The sequence below is a fragment of the Hyperoodon ampullatus genome (genome assembly GCF_949752795.1).
Source record: "Hyperoodon ampullatus genome assembly, chromosome: 9".
Taxonomy (NCBI): Eukaryota; Metazoa; Chordata; class Mammalia; order Artiodactyla; family Ziphiidae; genus Hyperoodon; species Hyperoodon ampullatus.
The window spans coordinates 50,835,028-50,856,898 of record NC_136922.1 but is presented as its reverse complement, the minus strand read 5'-3'; positions in this window follow the sequence as shown (position 1 = coordinate 50,856,898).

Genomic DNA, 21,871 nt, shown 5'->3' with positions numbered 1-21,871 from the left:
TAGAAAAGTGTGATTGAACTATATGCTTCTAGATGACAGAGATTGTCTGATTCATCTCTGTATCTCCTTTACCACCTAGCCCGATACCTAATATAGACTGCATGCTCAATGATTTTATGTTGAACAAATTGTTAAGTGAAAGAATTATTGACTATTAAAATAACTCTGCTGGGATATATATAGAGCTGTAGTAAATAAGATAGTTTTAAATCTGTATCATAGGTACTTTTCCTCAGAATCATTCTGTTTCTTCAGGTTCACTTAAATGTAAATAATAGAGGTCCACTCAAGGAAGTTTAAGAGACAGGGTGATGCATAGAGGAATAAGAGCAGGAAAGGTAAACAGCACTGCTGAAACTGGAGCTGGAATGTGGCTGTTTAATGTAGCTTTAGAGATCTCAGGAGCAAGAATTTGTGACTCTTTTCTCTACAGCTCCACCACTAATCTGGCTCATTCATATTCTGCATGTTTGTCCTTTCAGATCTGCTATTAACTGGCAATCTTTTTTTTTAAACTTGCTATTCTAATTCCCTAGGGAGACATTCCAGTGCAGTTCATATATCCCCTGGCAGACTATTAACTCGTGACCTTTGAGTAGACATCCCATCAACTATGATCTTTAAAGTCATGTGGTATAACAGGTGACTACCTAGGCACCAGAAGCCATGGGTGGGGTAATTTTTAAAGGGGGTGAGCACATGAAAGGCTATTCTACTTGAATGTATGTTGCCTATCTATCCTTCTCACCCTCTTCCTATCACTTCTTTCTCTTGAAAAATATGTATCTTATTTCATGTGGTTTGAGTATTATTTTAATACAAAGTGTTCTTACACATTAGTTTTTATTTTAAAATGCTTTTGCACCAAAAACCTTGTGGGAGAGGGGACAAAGAACGTGAGTTTAAAAATAAACGACTAAAGGTCATTAAACATGCAAAAAGACTGTTCAATTCCTCTAGCAATTAAAGAAATACAAAGTAAAACCTCACATGGTCTATGGCTAGGCTTCTTTTGAAAATAATAATGTTTTAGCCAAAAGGTCAGCCTCATATATAGTTGACATGATATATACAGTGATATATATAGTGACATGATATGACTGTGACATATATAGTCTCATATATAAATTGGTACAAAATTTCCAGAGAGCAGTTTATCAGTATGTATCAAAAGCCTTAAAAATGTTTACACTTTTGACAAGTCATTATTCTACATCTAGGAATTTATCCTAGGAAATGAATCCTTGATTTTTCTAAAGATTTTTGGACAAGGAGAGTCTACATGAAGAGTTTCTCATAAAGCTGTGAGACCCTGGTTTTCTTTCTTCTGTCCAAGTCAGAGCAACGCACAGCTATCCTTCAATGCAGCTGTTCAGAGCAACCTAAGCTTTGAAGGAGAGCTATGCCAGTCTGAAGGACAAGCACATGAATCACAGAAGTCTTTGAGAAATGCCATGTCCTTCTTCATCGCAGAATGAAGCCAACAGAAAGAACTGGAACACTGCAGCTCTCAAAAAGCCACAGCAAATACACTCTTTGAACTGGCTCACCTGACTAAGTGCTAATCCAATCCTCTGAACAGGAGATGTCATGGCAAAAAGTCTCCAAAAAATACCAAAGATTGTATTTAAAATGTATGTTTTATTGCCCTCTCTTCCATTGGAGGCAATCTCCAATTGGCTATTGTAAAGTCACATTCCCCTAGCTTCTATATCTCACCAGCATGAAAGTGTTAAAAATGCCTGAAGGAAAGACACTATAACAGCAGTAGGTACATGTGCAAAAACAATGACTGACCATCACATCATATCTTGGGTGCAACAGTCATCATAGCCTTATTTACAGCAAAACATTGGAAAGTAATCAAATATCTAAAAAATAGTGGATTGGTTAAAGTAGATATGGCACATCCATATAATGGATTGCATTGCAGTTATTTAAAATGTTCTCAAAGAATACTTAACGATATGAGAAAAAATTAATAACCATATACTAAAACAAGTAGATTACAGTGAAGTTGCATCTCATACAGGAGACAGGTTTTAAATCAGCACATGTTAAAAAAAATCTCATGTGGTTAAGACTACCCTTGAAAATCTCCAGTTTGGACACCAAATACTATAACTTCAACACAGTTTTTCTTTTTAGTATCAGAATAGATAATTGTTTCTGTGATTGAGCATCAAAGCAGTTGGCTTAAGTTTTGACCACATTGTAGGAAAATATATATTTTTACCATTGGAATCATAGTCAGTGTAGCAAGATGCACATACTATAAGAGACAGAGAAATTGAGAATGATTGAGGAAATAGCAAATTCCTATCCCCTATCTCATGCTTATTCCAGGGCATACACTCATGAACAAAATGAACAGGAAATTTAAAAAATCTATTTAAATTGTTCTCTCTCTCACACAGGCAGACTAAAATTCACATAAGTTAAAAGTAGTGGGACTTCCCTGGTGGCACAGTGGTTAAGACTCCATGCTCCCAATGCAGGGGGACCCAGGTTCGATCCCTGGTCAGGGAACTAGACCCCACATGCATGTCACAACTAAGAGTTCACATGCCACAACTAAGGAGCCCGCAAGCTACAACTAAGGAGCTGGTGAGCTGCAACTAAGGAGCCCGCCTGCCACAACTAAGACCTGGTGCAACCAAATAAATAAATAAATATTTTTTTAAAAAGTAGTGACTATCTACATAAATCATTATATAAGTCCAAGTTTGTTTAAAATTTTTCATTTTATAAGGACATGCATAAAAAAATCCAGAAAGGATATATGTAAACATCTTAATAGCCATCACCCTTAATGAGACATGAGTATTGTCAGGTTTCTTTCCTTTCTCTTTCTGAATTTTTCAAAAAAATGTAAATGAACATTTAATATTTCCATTATCAGAAGAAAACTGATTATTTTTAAATGATACTCAAAAAACATAGATGATATCTTTAAAACTAAGCCTTATTTTGTTACAAATGCTTAACAATATGTAGTTTTTGGTGTGCAATTTCTGTATCCAAAGAACAAGGATTTGGTTAAACAAACTGCTAAACATGACAGAAACACAAGAACACATTTATAATTCAGGAATTTCAATCAACAGAATTCTATTAGTTCACCTCAGTAAAGCAGTGCTATTAGGGACTATTGAACAGAACTATACAACAGCCTCCTTATGTTGAACTGGACATTCAAACGTACCTGTCGAAAGAAAAGAAAGGTTCTATCTAGACATTGATTATATAAATATACATAGTCTACAGTAAATTACCTTAGGAGGTGCCTTCTGAGCTTCCATAAATTCCTATCCTTTATGCACTTCCCTAAAATATCATTAAAATACCTATTACAGCAATACTTTCTCTCCTTCATTCATAAAAGATGCATAGATGCACTCATGTAATAAAGGAAATTTCTCACTGAAACACATATATCACTCTAGTAAGGCTGTTTCAGTGACTGAAAAAAATAAATGTCTCATATGAGAAGGATTTAAAAGACAGGTCAATTAAAATAGTTCTTTGATTACGTAAAATTACTGGTGGTTGATCCATTGTGTCAGATGTGAAATGAGATCAAACTGTAAGAGTAAGTTTTAAATTCTCAACATTAAATTGAATTAATAAATTGAGCAAAGACATGGTTCAAGTAGGATTGAAAGGTTCTGCTAAAACCAGACTGTTTAGATACATTAGCAACACAGCTACAAAGACCGAATATCTTATCAGAAAGCAGTATAGGCTGTGGAAAATTAATAGAGAGTGCTAGACCCCATCTTGGTGTAAAATTACATGGAAGGGATTAGGAAGTGAGGGGAAGGTAATTAAGTAGAAAGAACAGCCGGAAAGAATTGAAAAGCGAAAGATCAGATGGTCTGAGTTTGAGCCCCTCACCATCTGTTGGCAATCATCAAAATTTATTTGACCTTATTGTGTATTTACTTTGTAAAAGGGAAAAAAATAAAACTTCATTCTAATGAATGAATAGGTGAGATGCAAGGCGAATGCCTAGTATAACAGGGCTCATTATTATGGCAAGCAAAATCATTACCATTGCAACATAACAAATACAATTAATGCAATTTAATTGTTCCATCTTTGTCCACATCCCCGACATCAGCATCATAAAAAGGTTCTTATGTTTTCCTGGCTTTCTGTGATTTAGTCAGAGGGCTTTGTCTGTAATTTTACTGTCATTGTTTATTGTATGTCTGTCCATACAATTTGCTCTTGTAAAATTTCTGAGTGACTGCATGTATCCATTAGGAAAGTAGGTCAACCAGCCACTTAGTTTCCCCTTCTAATCGACATCAGCACCTGTCATTTCAATATCAGTTAAGAATGTTACTATCTACCCAGTTATATAAAGAAGAAAACTCAATTCTTTCCTCTGCTTTACCTCTGGCCCCCATATTCACTCAACAACCAAATCCTTCTAAATGTTTTTCCTACATGCTTTACCTTTTAAATATTTTGGTGCTTCCTCCACTCTTCTTCACCTGTGCTGCAACCTTTCACTTCAGGCTTTCATGGTCTTTCACCTTAACTACTACCTGTCTTTTTTCCTGTCCCCCTCAAATCCATCTTCCATCACACAGAGAAAATACAAATCTGACCTTTCAATTCCCTGTTAAAAGATTTCTGTTTTCACAGTACTTACAGGATAAAGTCAAAAGGCATCTGTGTGGTCTATGAAACCCTTAACCACGGTGTCCCCTGACAATTTTACTTCTCTAGCTCTTCTCTCCCATCTCACAGTTTATACCCTTCAGCAAAACCAGAGTGAGTAATTTATAAAGCAACTGCTAATAAATAATTAAGCAATTTTAATTATAATCAACTCATGACATGCCTCAGGGACAAGTATTTTCATTCATTCTTTAGGCCTGTGCCATGCATTACTATTTTAAAATTAGCTGCTAGGGTTTTAGAGTGAGAGCCTTGCAAGTAAGGCAGAACAGACTACACAGCCAGCTGTCACAAAGGAGCATCTGTGTAAAAGGTCTCCATACAGCTCAGCGAGACTAGCAGATACATCATCGTGCCTCTGGACATATATTAGTATTGCCTGCCAGTCAGGTAGTGTGCAGCTACACAGGAGAGCTGTATATTTTCCTTTATTAAAAAATGATTGAGACAGTGTTTTCCTTTGTCTGTATCATCTTTCATGTACCTAGCAACACAATTTTAGGATGCCGGATATTTGAAAGCTTTATCAGAAAAGGATGGCTGCATCAAATCAAGGGAGTAATTTCGTTCTGAAGTTGCTTGAGGAAAATAAATTGATGTGAGGTTTCTAATTTTAAAGTTACATTTGCATGGCAGATGGACTATTTAACAGTTCACATAATCAATAAAATTACTGCTGAAGCCAAGCTTGTGTTAATGAGATATTCTAATATCTGGGTAAGTGGTTTCCCTCTGAAAAGTCATATCATGTTTGCTTGTTTGTTTGTTAATCATAAGAGGCTACCTTCTTTTGACGAAATAATAGTTGAATGTCTCCACAAAGTAGTCAGCTCTTTGCACATGGTGTTAATTTCCTTTTAGGGACTAACATATCTCGGTAAGTGGAAATATTCTACCCCCCTCCCCACACCCTCCCACCTTAGAAAAGAATGTGCAGATCCAAATTTGTGCAAACTGGTTTAAAATGCTGATTCATTACTATGCCAAATGCCAGTGAAGAGATTTTTTTTAAGTGTCTTGGGTATTCTATACACCTATAAATGGATGAAATAAACATTGAGCTAGTAAAATGTCAACACTCTGAATTTTTAAATATTAAATTTTCTTTTTAGAAAGAAAAGAGTTGTATGTATTTTTTATTGTACAGCACAGTTTTTTACTATATATTTGTAACAGCTCTACTGAGGTAAAATCAATACAAAATAAACTGCACATACTTCAAGAAAACAAATCAATGTACATATTTGATATGTATGTATGTATAATACTTTACTGTTTCTAGTTAAAAAATTAGAAATGAATGAAGAAGGAAACTATCGCTATATCCATTGTACTATAGATAATCACAATTAAAACTTTAGGACATGTCCTTCCACATTTTCAAAAATCTATTCATATACATGTATGAATAAAATAGATATAGGCTTCTACTTCAATCAATTTGGGAACAAACTACTTATACTTCACATAGTTTTTCATCTTTTTAACTAAAGTTTTCATGAATATTTTTCCACATCAATAAATATCTTCCTAAAGATTATATATATATGTGCATATGTATATATGAAATGTACATTTTTGTTTATCAGTAGTAAAATTATTACAAAATGAATGATGAAGACAATAATCACCTTTAACTAGGAAATATAATCATAGAAATAACCGTACAAATAATTGTATGGTTACACTCTCAAATAATTTTAATCTACATGTATGAATTATGAATATACGTATGTACATATAACATATTTTTATCTTTATTAAAATAGTAATAAAACTACATGTAGGGCTTCCCTGGTGGCGCAGTGGTTGAGAGTCTGCCTGCCGATGAAGGGGACACGGGTTCGTGCCCCGGTCCGGGAGGATCCCGCATGCCACGGAGCAGCTGGGCCCGTGAGCCATGGCCGCTGAGCCTGCGCGTCCGGAGCCTGTGCTCCACAACGGGAGAGGCCACAACAGTGAGAGGCCCGCGTATGGCAAAAAAAAAAAAAAAAAAAAAAACTACATGTACTATTTTGTACCCTAATTTTAAAGGAATTTTAATATTTTATACATTTGCAATTTTTTGTTTTAAAAAAATTTAAAAATACAGAATTGAATGAAGAAGGAAATTATCACCAATAATTCTGGTAGTATAGATAATCACTATTAAAACTTTGGAATAACATCCTTCTGGAGAGATAGATATAGATAAAATTGTGTTATTACTTAAACCTTATTTGTAATCTAAATTCTATATGAGCATTTTTCTGTGTTATTAAATATCCTTTTAAGGAATAATTTTAAATAGCAGAATAGTTTTATAATATGGAGTACTTTTGTCTGTATCATCTTTCATGTACCTAGCAACACACTTTTAACATGCCAGATATTTGAAAGCTTTATCAGAAAGGGAAACATTTATCAGAAAACACTGAATACTACAACATTTTTTAAATCTTGGCCATTTTATACCTAAACTTTTCAGTTTTAAAAACATGTATAGTTCTTTGATTAGTAATGAGGTTAATTTTCTTTTCAAATGCTCATAGGCCTTTTTTTTAAAGTCTTATTTATTTTGTCAGTTCTATACGCTATAAATATTTTTCCCAGTTTATCATTTGCTTTTCTGTATTTATACACAGAAGTTTCCAATATTTTCCTTTATAATTTTTCTTTTGCTTTTTTGCTTAGCCTAAATATTAATTTATATGTTTTTAATTTAAAAATTTATTTCATTGTATATTTTTAATTTTTCACATCTGGAATATATTTGGTAAATGATGTAAGGTAACCAAGCATCCTTGCACATGAATTTGAAATGGCATCTTTATCTCATAATACATTCTTATGTATGCATTTGAATTTAAAATGTGTGCCAGTGGAGTGATGAAAGCTGCAGTTCAATCTCCAGGCTTTTGTTCCTTTTGTATCTTTTTAGTTAAATGTGGCATTGATTTAGGGTAGTGCTTTTTTTTTTTAACACTCTATGAAGTGCTGTTATAAGACTTACATTTCGATTTATATACACACATACAGTTATTTTTCCTCTTCAGATTTATATTTTCTTTTAAAGCAATATAAGCTTTCTGTAGGAAAAAGAAAGTTACTAAATGAAAGTGTAAAGAAGCAACAAAAATTATTTTAATCCCTCTTAATCTTAGTACTCAACAGCAACCACTGATAACACTTAGGCATATTTAATTGAGATTTTTTTTCTCTCTTCTCCCCTTTGTAGGGGCTATGAGAGATGTAAATAAAGATTTTTAAATGGTTTCAAAATGATGATTTTTTTTCCAGTAGAGCTTTAAAGTGTTCCATAATAATAAAATTCTTTATTCTTCTAGTAAAGTTTAAAATATATTTTTTTAAACCTAAAAATGTAAATTCATACTCTCGAAACAGAAAACAAATTAAGTTTTCCTTAATTACTCATTAAAATGGAAATTCTCTATTTCACCAGCGGGTGGCAATCTCAACATATACACAGTTTAGTATTTTCAACAGAACTGTTTGATGCAAAGGGAAAAACTACCTAAAATGTCTGACAACTGTAACTCCAGCAGCTGTTTCTTTGCCCTTTAGTTGTGATTAAAAAATGAAAATGAGAAACCTGCAGGAATAATCACAAGTGAGAACATTACACAACATGGAACAAAATTACCTTGGCTTAATGTCAGCTCAGTGAAAATAAAAGCTATGTGTTAAAATATTATTCCTCATGTGCTCCCAAAGAACACAGTGTTTTAAATATTTCCAGATAGGACTAAGAGTTTATATCAAACAAATGTCCTACAATTACATGAATTGCAGCTATTGCTAAAAAACAAAACAGTATGAAAAGTAATGGAGAATATAACTGTGATGGGAAAACAGCAAGTTTGAATTGTTAGCAAAACATCCAAAACACACAGCTGAGCCACCATTATAGTTAAAGGCAGTCAGGATAGTAGAAAGCTTGCAAGGGCAGGAAAATCCACATGGGGAAATACTTGCAAATAACAGTCTGAAATTGCACTTATCTCCAATTTTAGAAACAAAAATGAACATAAAATCAAAGTAATTGGTTTCTAAGTGCAAAATTCAGTAATCCCAAACATCGGATCATGAGAAAAAGCAGTTTTTGGTGCTTTCACTGATAGTTTTGATCCACATATTTATACACTCAGTCTCCAAACCAAATATAGTATAAATACGGCAAATTTTTTATTTTATAGAAAACACCATGGTCTTTTGCACTGGTAATTTAAAATAAATTTAATAGTAAAATCACTTGAGAGAGAGACAGAGTGAATCCTCAAAGTATAGGGCAGTCTAAAATTGAGGGTAGGGTTAGCAGCACAGTTGTAGAGTTGATCTTCAAACCAAGTACATGCTCTGAGACAGAGCTCTGAATCCACTCTGTTCAACCCAGTTCCCTCTGAACCCCCCTCGGCTATCTATAGTTTGTTAGTTCCCATTTTCTACCTGTTTCTATTCCACTGCTCTAGAGCCTACTAAGACTAGGGGACAAGGCATAGTGAGAGTTTGACTCAGGATTCAACAATGCTGAAGCCCTCTGGCAAACTGGTAGGCACTCCCTCAAGAAGCTCATGAAGACTTAGGAACCTCTAGGAAGAACTATTTGGGGAAAAATAAATGTCAAGGACAATAAAACTGACTTAGAAACAAAGTCATAGTAGCTTCAAGAGTAAGGGCTTCTAAAATGGGTGACTCTTGATGGTAACTACCCCCAATTCAACCTCAGGAACTCATATTAAAACTTGACTATAAATGAAAATCTAAAAACGGCAAACCTCTCCAATAGCACCTAACATCAAGAAAAGAGACATTCTCATCCACTGCACCATCCATTCCTTTCAACCATTCCTCATATAATGTAAGGTTTCTAGACACTTCTCTACTTGCTTCTTGTTATCAGTGTCATTCTCAGGGTGTAGATTCCCATAATTAAACCCAATATTCTAGCAATGAGGAATAAAGCAGGGCTTCTATAAGCTAGGCACTTTTTCTCCATTAATAGGGTACCACATTCCTTTAGCTTTTTTAGTACTGACCTAGAACTTTGAGTAAATATTTATCAGAGATCAGTTTAATGTGAACAGCACTAAAATAGGCAATCTGCTATCTTAAACACTGTGAGCCATATTCAGCAATCTAAGGGGGATTAAAGTTACTCAATAGATGGTGATAGATGAATTAATGCATGATCAAGTGCCAAAATGGGCATTGCAGATTCCAAGAGCTTTAGTAGTTCAGAGTCAAGGAGTAGTTGTGGCAGACAGGACTTAACAGCTCACATTCACTGAGTATTTATTTGGTGCCAGGCTCTGTTCCATGTCCTCTTAGTAGTATGATTTCATTTAATCCTCACATCAACCCTATGAGTTAGATACTATTATTATCTCCATTTTACAAGCAAGGAAACTAAGGCTTAGAGATGTTAAGTAATTTATCCAAAAGTACACCTTAGTAATTGGGAAGATCTGGTTCTTAAACCTAGATAACATGACTCCATTCTGCTATGCATTCTCCCTACACAGCTGTTGCACCTTTGGTTTCTCAGTCATGCCCAAAAAAGTCAAAGATGTCTCATTGAGCTTAGTTCATGGTGGCTGCTTTCTGATCTTCAGGGACTTACACTTCTAGGCTCCCTTTTTTATGTGAAAACAGGCAAACTGGCTGTAATGAAACAGCCTGAATCTTTGTCACATCTGAGTCTGCTGCATTCATGAGGATCCAGCCCACACTGACAGGTTAGGGCTTCATGAAAATGAGCAGCATAAACATCAAAATAACCCATAACAGAAGATTTATGACAAGTGTTGATATTATGATCCACTTCTGATTTGGGGATAGTAACACAGATAATTCAAACTATTTACATCTTTTTCACTCAAATAACAAGCAAGACAGAATGCAAATTGTGTGTAATGCGCTGCAATAGACATTATGGGTATTCACTGCAGGGTTTGGAAAACTTCTGTGGATCTTTGGAAGCAGGTATACTTCTTAACATCTTTTTTATTATGACTTAAGTTTTTTAGTCCAAGCACACAAGTCTAGTGGGAGAGGTGAGTGTGGAAAGTACTACATACCACCAAAGGGAAATACCCCAAAAGGAAAAAATCCTACCCACAAAATTAGTTGAGAATATTTATATTAAATGAAAGCCAATAACTCTAGACCAATTATGATCATATTCACAGCCTCAGGAGGACAAGGCTATGAATAATGATAAAGTAGAAAGAATTCTTTCTACAGTAATAAAATATTAGTCTTTTTAATACTGTTCTTGGGGGAGGGGGAACAAAACAAAATTTGTCAGCAAACGAATAATCTCTATTAGACTAATGAAAAGTGAAAAAAAGCTACCAAGAAAAAGTGATTTTTATGTCCTTTGTTAAATAACTTAAACATTTATCTAGACAAGTATCATATTTAAGGAGCCAAAGTCAGCCTCAAAGGGAACCAGCTGGCCATGAAATATAATCTCCTTAGCTGGATGGAGGATAAACAGTTTAGTCCTTCGCGCAGAACACGCAATGAAGATAGAAAGCACATTGCCCTGGGATTTGTCCGGAGCAGGTGTCAGCAGCCTCTGTGAGATGGCTGCCAAGTCTTTATTTATTCACTCTCTCATGAACTGGAAGAGGGAAGGGTTCTAGTATCTTTAGGTCACTCACACACACATGCCCAGAAGTGGATGCACTTGGAGACAGCTAGGTTAAATCTATAACCAGAAACACTATGAAAAACAACTGGTTTATGTTTGCTGCTCCACCAAAAATGTGGGGACAGGGCATTCCCCCCAAAAGAACCTCTCTTCCCACAATTCCAGTTACTGATCCTAGGGCTTCTTTACAGTCCTCAAGAATTTCCTTTCATAATGCAAATACCCTTAAGACAGACCACAACTTACATTTATTATTGCAAAAGCCTTAGTAAAGCTGAAAGACAGATAACATTCAAGCACAGTTATGATGTTATGACCCAAAGGGAGAACAATTCAGCTCTATGTGTTTACCTGGTTCCATCAGTGTGGGTGTAGGAGGCAGAGTGAAAGGGAAGGCAAAGAGAGTTGTTGGTTATGAAAGGCAGTAGCTGCTTATTTTCTTGCTGTTCTATTTTTATCTGTGTTAAGCTCTCAGAGGAAGGTGTAATAAATCAGTTTTGAGGCTAGAATACCATACTGCAATCACATTTTACACTTATTTATACTACTGGGTAGGTCAGTAAACAAGAATAATTGAGTTCTGACCAGAAGCAGAGCACAGTATCCAGGATTTATGGGAACAGCAAACAATATAGTTTGGTTTACCTCTAGTTTGCTAGCAAACAGAAATTTTACTACTATTTACCTACACACCAGAGCCAAGTGGAGCAATGCAATTAAAGTTTTCCAGGTCATCATAATAACTAGAGTCTTAAGTGTACTTGGATCAATTAATGAAACATCTACTTTTTCTAGTTGACTCCTATATATTTATATTTCCTTTCTTTCTTTTTTTAGTTTGATCCTAAATGAATTTTCTTTAGTCTATACATAAGAAGAGAAATAATACGTAAGACTGATGACAGAATACTAGAGACCTTTAAAAATCTGTATAATTTGATAAATTCTGTAATCAAATAGAAACTCACAGCCACCTTTACTTGCTACAAGTGGGAGTTTTTAGCCTATTCTCCTATTTTCTCTGTCTTCGATATCCAACCATATCTGTAAGACATTTTGTTGTTGTTCTTAACTACCCAATATCCATCTCATACTGCTTTAAGTTAAATTGCACAGTTTTCCTTCGCAACTATTTATCTACCCTCCAAGTCTCAATCTGTGCATGCCATTCTGATCCCTAGTCAATCAGAGCAAAAGATCCCCCAGGAGATTAGGTCAGGGACCATATGATCCAAATTGGTCCCACTACAGTGGCTCCCAGGATTTATGTGGAAATTGTCAGAGAAGACACTTTCTCCCATTTCCTCTGGACTTGAACATTGGAGGAGTTAGGCTTAGAGCCAGCCTGAGAATGAAGAAAATACAGGGGATAGCAAAATGAAGAGATACAGTATGGCAAAACCAGGTCATATTATTTAAGTCCTGTATCAAACCCCTAGATTTTCTGTTACATGAGTCAATATATTCTTTTTCTTAAGCTATTTGGAATTAACTTTCCTTTTCCATGTCATCAGAGGAGACCTATCTGAAATAGAGACCAATTCGGTTGCTTTCTCTTACCCTATGACTATTATATCCTACTTATTTCTATTCTCTAATTCAGTATATTAGATATTTAACAAAAATACCTTTTTTTTTTTTACTAAAGCATACCTTTTTCACACTTTGTGTACCAAGAAACTTTGATGAATAAGTTGTGATGCTGTTGTCCGTACATAGACAAACATCCAAGTAAAGGAGTTTGTCAGTGAGTTGTGATTCTGTTTCTTGTAATGATGTCACACACTACACTGTTACACATAGACTTAAATTCAAATTTCAAATATTCACTTAACTTGCTTTCAAAATGATTACATTATGGGGCTTCCCTGGTGGTGCAGTGGTTGAGAGTCCACCTGCTGAGGCAGGCGACACGGGTTCGTGCCCCGGTCCGGGAAGATCCCACATGCTACGGAGCGGCTGGGCCCATAAGCCATGGCCGCTGAGCCTGCGCGTCTGGAGCCTGTGCTCTGCAACGGGAGAGGCCACAACAGTGAGAGGCCCGCATACCACAAAAAAAAAAAAAAAGGTTACATTATGAAACACCACTGAAATGAAATAGTATTGTGATAGAAGAAGGTAAAGATACCTGGCAGAAGTCAAGTAATGCAGTTAAAGGTGTTGGAAATTGCCAAATCTTTTCAATAGATCATCAAATTTTCAAAGCTAGGAGAGATTGGTACAAACAATACATCCTTAGAAAGAACCACAGTCAGGCCCCCAAATAGCTATCTGTCAAAAATCTTTGACTGACTTTCAAGAGAAGCTATTTAACTTCTAGAAATACTTAAGTCAATTAAAGATAAAAAGAAAATATGAGTTTAATCAAACAGGAAATACAGACAAAATCCCAGTGCTCTTCCATGTTATAGTATCAGTGTATCAATCCTAAGTATACTAAAGAAGTTACTATCCTAGGAAGTGTCTTTTCCATATGGTGCTACATATGAGTGCCCATTGATGAGAATGATTCAGAAAAGCCTTTAGACTCTAAATACGAAGAAGTGTTATACTCAGACTTTATGAAGCAAAAGACATAAAATGTCACTGTTTACATACATTCTTTAACATAAAGGTACTAAACTTCATTTATAGATTCTGGCCTAAGATACAGACTAACAAACAAAACCAGAGAATAAGAGAAAGAAAGAGAGAGAGGAGAAGAATAAGAAGGAGAAGGAGAGGGGCTTCCCTGGTGGCGCAGTGGTTGAGAATCTGCCTGCTAATGCAGGGGACACGGGTTCGAGCCCTGGTCTGGGAGGATCCCGCATGCCGCAGAGCAGCTAGGCCCATGAGCCACAACTACTGAGCCTGCGCATCTGGAGCCTGTGCTCTGCAACAAGAGAGGCCGTGATAGTGAGAGGCCCACGCACCGCGATGAAGAGTGGCCCCCGCTTGCCACAACTAGAGAAAGCCCTCGCACAGAAATGAAGACCTAACACAGCAAAAAATAAATAAATAAATAAATAAATGACTAAACTACCCCCAACATCTTCAAAAAAAAAAAAAAAAATGAAGGAGAAGGAGAGAAGGAGAAGACGAGGGAGGAGGAGAAGTGGGGAGGGAGAAGGGAAGCAGAAAGGGAGGGAGGAAGAAAGGTAAAAAGGAAAGAAGAAAGAAAGGAAGGAAGAGAGAAAAGAAAGAAATTGATTCTTATTAAGAAAGGGAACTCTTGGTGGGCATGAAACTGTGAGGTGTCACTGAAAGAAAGACTTGCAGCCATAGCAGTGAGCCAAAATCACAGGCGTAAGTTTAAGAGGCAACCATTGTGTGGGAAGCCATCGCAATTGGAAGTCATTATAGGCAGGAAATCTTTGGGGCCTTTATATCTGGAGCATGTCACAGCTGCTGAGCTAAGAAGTCAAGACAGCCATCCTGAAAGAAAATACTGCCCTTGCTATAGCTATGTCATGCAGTATCAGGAGACTTACACATCATCCCCACTGGAAGTCAATTTGGACACCACATAGGAGACTGCCACTGCTTGGCATATATGCAGAAGAATTCTGTCACAGAAGATAAATGTCCAAATAAGATTTACGAATCCCATGGCAACACCATGAAAAACTGTCAACAAGCTCAGTCTTTAAACTCACAAGAAAGAACTTTGACCTAAGGAGATGAGTTAACAGAAAGGATTTCAAAGAATACTTAATACTATAGGAGCACTAAAACAGGAAATTCAATAAAATACATAAAAACAAGTGGTTATGAAACAAGAATAAATAGTAATAAAATAATCAGTTAAAAGTTTTTTAAATGAAAAATATACTCATTAATATATACAACTTAATAAATAGACTAAATAACATATTGGCTCTACTGCAGAGTAAACTGGTGAGCTGGAATATATTGCTGAGGAATTCTTCCAGAACATAATACAGAGGTAATGAGATGTAAACTCTGGAGAAAATTTTAAGAGACAAGGAAAATAGATTCACAAATTCTAATATCTGACAAAGAATTTCCCTAAGAGGAGAAGAAAGACAAAAAGGAAGATCTATGGTTGGAGAAATAGAGGCAAAGAATTTCTAAGAACTAAGTGACAGGATTCTTTTGTCAAAAGAGTTCATCAAATGCTACCAGAAAAACAATTCAATAAGAAAAAATCCAGGTCTAGAAACATCAGAGTAAAATTTCAGACCATGAAGGATAAGAAGAAAATTCTCTATTTCTCCTCTTCTTCCTCTACCTAATTGGTTTCCTTTCTTCCACTTCTCTTTCTTTGGTGATGGTAGCATGGCAGAAGGCACAGGAGGCAGTAGTGGGCCTGGAGCTGAAGAGGTGGTTGGGCCATGCAGCAAGCAACAGATTCAAGGAGGTGGCAGTGGAGACAAGGGCCAAGTAGGCATGACGGGGGAGGATGGAAAGGGGAGTGAGGAAGAGCTGATGATGGAGCTAAAGGCCAAACATATGGCTCCTGTAGTCAGGAGATTAGTTATATACAGAAGGACTGAGGAAAGAAGTAACTATATTAAAGACAATGGGAGCTAGATTTTTCAGTGTTGGAGAAGTGAGTTACAAATATGAAAAGGAGGAAGGCTAGAAAGAGGCCTGAGCTGTTAAATTGGAATTGGAGATATCAGTGTGAACTTATGTTTGTTTTATATATTTCTATGGGTAGATATATAAAGACAGAGATATGTATATATCATAATATGTGTGTACATGTAGACATAGACATGTATATATCATAATAAGTGTGTACATGTTTTATATATTTCTATGGGTAGATATATAAAGACAGAGATATGTATATATCGTAATATGTGTGTACATGTAGACATAGACATGTATATATCGTAATATGTGTGTACATGTTTATACATATGTGTATATTTCGTACCTTCTATTGAGAGAGTCTAGAAGCAATGACACCCTAGTAGCTAACAATGAGCATAAGTGAGTGCCCAGATTTTAGTTTCAAGATTCCATCTTCCTCTAAAGGAACTCAAGGTCCTTGGGGAAAAAACTGATTCCAGGATGGGGACAAGAAAAGTACAAGATGACCCTGGAATATCTTGGTGTGCCAGAACATAAGAAGGTACTTAAAGAATAACGGCAGGGCATGGCCAGTTGCACAATGGATAACGTGTCTAGTTACAGATCAGAAGAATAACTGGGCATGTCCAAAGTCATAAGTGCCAGCTTTGAAGAAGCTCATACTGGCCAAACCTTAAACAATTTGAGCATTAAAATAATGATAGAACTTGATTGAAACCCAGTGAATAAAACAGAAATCTCTGAGTTGATACATATACACATACATAAAAGGGGTGATAAGAGGAAAACTCTTTCTTAGGAGAATTCCTGTTAACAGATGCTGAAAAACAGAAATAGAAAATTACCATATGGCAACAATCGTAGTGGTAATTGATTCAGGTGGGGGTAGTCAATGGATACTAAGGCTTCTGGGTTTGATGAAGAACAGGATATTGGTATAATCTAGTATCTTCCTCCAAACTACCTAACAATTACAAAGGGGAAAATGAAGACTTTATAATGGAGAAATATTGTGGAAACCAACATGATCAGGGTCAACATCAAAAAGTTAAAAACAGGGCTTCCCTGGTGGTGCAGTGCTTAAGAATCCGCCTGCCAATGCAGGGGACACGGGTTTGAGCCCTGGTCTGGGAAGATCCCACATGCAACTGAGCCCGTGTGCCACAACTACTGAAGCCCGCACACCAAGAGCCCGTGCTCCACAACAAGACAAGCCACAGCAATGAGAAGCCCGCACACCACAACAGAGTAGCCCCCGCTCTCAGCAACTAGAGAAAACCCACGTGCAGCAGCGAAGACCCAATGCAGCCAAAAATTAAATAAATGAATAAATAAATTTATTTTTAAAAAGTTAAAAACATGACTTTCATAGAAATACAGAAAGAACACACATCAAAGATTTGTAAACTGTTTATTTGTAAGTAATCAAAAAATGTTAGAAAAAATTTTTACTTTAGGCAATATTAAGAAAAATTATTCAGAACTTGGAAATAAGGCAGCACATCTTTCAATGTTATTAAAGAGCAAAGATCTACCCAAGAATTATTTAAGACAGAGTTCTGCAATTTTTTCTGTAAGGTACTGAAGAGTATATATTCCTGATCTTGCAAGCCACAGGGTGTCTGTCACAACTACTCAACCATTTTGTTGTCACACTAAAGCAGCTACAGATACCGCCCCCCCAATACATAAACTAATGGCTAAATTTGGCTCATAGTGAGCTGGATTTGCCTGGCAGGCTGTAGTTTATCAAGCCTTAATCTAGAGAAATATACTTTGTTTGACTCACTATTATTGATTAAAGGTTCCAGATCAGTGAATTTACATATTAACCCATTTTTTCCCCCCAGGTGGAAAGGTAAATAATTTCTTTTGTTAGAAAACATAAGCTCAAAGGTATGGTTTGTTGCACTGTAGAACATTAACCAGTTTTATATATAACCCAGAAATTTTATTCTAACAACGTTTTATTAAAAAGGTATAAATACACATCTCCTTAAATGTTTTTTGAACTTGTTTTGATATCTTCTTGGGTCCCTCATTAATAAATAAGTTGAATAAAATCTTTGATGTGTAACCATTTTTATGTGAGACATAATTTTACCTTTTTGAAAAGTAAAGTTTAGCAATACAAAGTGTCCTACAGGACACACAAAAAAATGGGTAGAGTTATCATTTCTAATGGAAGGATATCTACAAATTAACAAGTCTTCAAAGTGTCCAGACTCTAATCAAATAGTAAAGAGCAAAGTTAAGCACTGGTACACTCCTATATATTATTAAATAATCTATGGATGGTCCTTGGTATCCCCTAGTATGACATGAAAGGATAAGCTTCATTCCCTTCTGCCTTATTTCTCATTTTGGGGAAGAAAGTGTAACAGGAAGAAAAAAATGGGAAACCCCTTATTTAATGTAACATAAGAGGAAATAGGGGGGAAAAGAAACAAGAATCATAATAAGTTGAAAATTCAATATACGAGAGCAGAAATAATTCTAAACATATCAGTAATTATAATAAATATGAATGGATTAAATTCTCAAAAATAGATTTAAACTAATCAAGTTCTATAAACAGCAACAACAAAATACCAGGCTAGTTATAATAAAAAGAAACCTGATAGTGCCTGATTAAAAAAAAAAGAATTGAAGGCAAAAGTCATTAAGAAATGAGGGAACGACATCATTCATACAAAAGCCATAAAATATATAACCGCAATCAACATAACATAAATATATACATGTGTATCTACTTATACACTTATATACATACACACACATATATATACATCAGTGTAGTATATATATGTATACATCTATATGAATACATATACACACACACTCAGAGAATAAACATTCTTTTCTAATATAAATAAGAAATTTATGATAAATAACCACAAGCTACCCACAAAGGAAGTTTCAACAAACACACACACACAAAACCAAAAAACTAATATTATGCACACCATGTTCACTACCCACAATACAATAAAATTAGGGATATATAACTAAGATAGCAAAAAAGAAAACTAAAAACACATGAAATAATAGTAAATAGAGCATTTATTTTTTGGCTTTCAAAACTATCATTAAATGGATAGTGCATTTTAAATTGATGGCACCTTAAAACTGAAGAAATACAAGCCCAAATCTTTTTTTTTTTTTTTTTTTTTTTTTTTTTTGTGGTACGCGGGCCTCCCACTGTTGTGGCCTCTCCCGCTGCTGAGCACAGGCTCCAGACGCGCAGGCTCAGCGGCCATGGCTCACGAGCCTAGCCGCTCCGCGGCATGTGGGATCTTCCCAGACCGGGGCACGAACCCGTGTCCCCTGCATCGGCAGGCGGACTCTCAACCACTGCGCCACCAGGGAAGCCCAAGCCCAAATCTTTTATTCAAAATTGCAAAATCCAGAAAGCTATGAAAAATCTGAAGTAATTTTTTAATTTGTTTGGCATTAAAACATAATCTGATCTGAAATTTTTTAGTAGGAAAAGCTATTGTGAATTGACAGGAGACCATTTAAAGACTATATTCTACAGAGTGTGAATATTCATATGTTGGTGGCAAAAAAAAAAAAAAAATTTCTGAGTAATCAGTACTGCCCCAGGCCCCTCTGGAAGAAGTTACATAATAAATTCATATGAGTTCATGTTACCATTCTAAAATCTAAAACATTTTCAACTCCAAAACAGACATCAAATCTCAAGTGGTTTCTAAAGGGATTGTAGACTGGTACAGTATTTCTTCTGTATTCTGAACCTAAGAAAAAGCATAATGAAGGGAGCTTGTCAGCTCTAATATCTATTTTTCCACCTCCTAAATGCACCTCAATCAAATATTTTTCTGTGGCAAGACTCCAATTTTATGACTATTATAATATACAAACTATTTAATTTTTCTTTCTTTCCTTTCATGTGGAGAATAATGGAATGTAAATATTTTCCCTTGCCTAGAAGCAGGGTTTGAATATTAAGAAAGAGAACTAATATTTTGATTGTTAATGATTCAGCCTCTAAGGGTAATGAGCCATCAAAATTTATTGAGAAAAAAAAAACAGGAGAACTAAATTTGAGGAAAGAAAAAGTGCCTGTGAAGGAAGTCTGAATAGAGAGGAATAGATTTCCCTCCACCTTCCCCCTACCCCTGGCAAAAAGGAAGCTGGAAAGAGGTGAGTAAATGAAAGGGGGTACCAGAAGGACCCTGGGAGCTTTGGAGCCCAAGAGAGCTTGCTACCTGGGAAGAAACAAGTAGGTAGACCTAATTAAGGACCACTGCCAAGAGCACTATTCAAGTGCTCAGATGATGAATGGAAGCTGAGAAAGCAGGAGCCTTCACGAGTGAGAATGTCACACTACTCCAGTTGATCCTCTCTTTAGCAACAAGAAAGGACTTTAGAACCCAGTGGTTCACCTATTGATTTTGAGCAGTGGATGCCTTCTGGGGTACAGGATTTTACTGTTTGAATAACCCATGGAGGAAATCCTCCTGATTATAATATTTTAGGCCCTCTCAAACCGAAGATAGGAGAGATGAAATCCTGGACAATTAGTGTAGTAGTAATGATGGGGAAATCACTCCTTGCGTTTCTGTTGCCAGTGAAGGGGTACAGAAATGAACAAGATTTTATTTTGTAAGTGGCTTAAGAGACTGTCCTACATCTGAATGATTTGTAAATATATAATAATTCATGTTCCTCTTTATTGGCAGTTACTATTAGAAGTGTGGGCAGTTTTAGTTACTGAACCAATCTTTGAAGTAAAGAAGTAAACCAGACTTTGAAATAAAGAGTACAACCAAAAATCGTATTAAAAATAATTGCAGCGTATGTAACAAATCTGATGCAAAAATAGATTTTGTATAGGCCCTACTAAAGTAAACAAACTACAACAACAAAACCCTGAGAAATCTCTGTAACCTTAAAGACCGATTTCCTGTGTTGAGTGGGTTTATATCTCAAGCCTGGAGAAAGAAGCAAGCTCTTGTCTTTCACACTTTCATTGACCATCATTATGCCCATTCAAATCTGCCTAAATTCCATCCACACATGAATTCATCTCTCCCTTAAAAGGTTCCATAAATGACAAGCCCAAGGGAGCATTAGGTTAGATGATAATTTTCAAAAGAAGATAAAATGTCTCTCATATAAATATAAAATTAACACCTGTCAAAGACGTTATTTAACTCATTAATTAAATGAGGGACCCATTTCAGTGGGTTTAAAAGGGGACCTCAAAGAAGACATACTTTTGAGTCTGTAATACTGAGATGAATTTGCAAAACTGGTTTTCCCATAGGAGGAAAAATGTTTTCCTTCCATTAGACAGAATTTTTTTTTGCATGTCTACAGACAAGAATTATTTGCATTGTTATACATTTTCTACAACTTAACTTCACACTGTACAGAGTTGTAAAATAGCTTAGAGACAAAGTTGCATATCCCTAAAGGTTCAGATAATCCCCAAAGGCTCTAACATTACATTGAATATATAGACAGTAATCTCCTTTGCTTATCCTGAAGTCATAAATTTCCCCATTACAAATATTACTTGAATACAATTTTTTAAATGTCACAGCTATTTCCTCAATTCTCCAAGTCAAGCTGAAGATTCTGTTTTAAAGGAAATGTTCATCATTCATGTGGATTATAATAAAATGTCAAGATTTTTTTTTTTTTTTTTTTTTTTTTTTTTTTTTTTTTTGCGGTTAGGCGGGCCTCTCACTGTTGTGGCCTCTCCCCCTGCGGAGCACAGGCTCCGGAGCACAGGCTCAGTGGCCATGGCTCACGGGCCCAGCCGCTCCGCGGCATGTGGGATCCTCCCAGACCGGGGCACGAACCCGTGTCCCCTGCATCGGCAGGCGGACTCTCAACCACTGCGCCACCAGGGAAGCCCAAATGTCAAGATTTTTGATAATTGTCAAAGTATCAATGACAGTGAGTAGGCAGAAATGATTAGTTCCTATTCTGATACTTAGTAGATATACT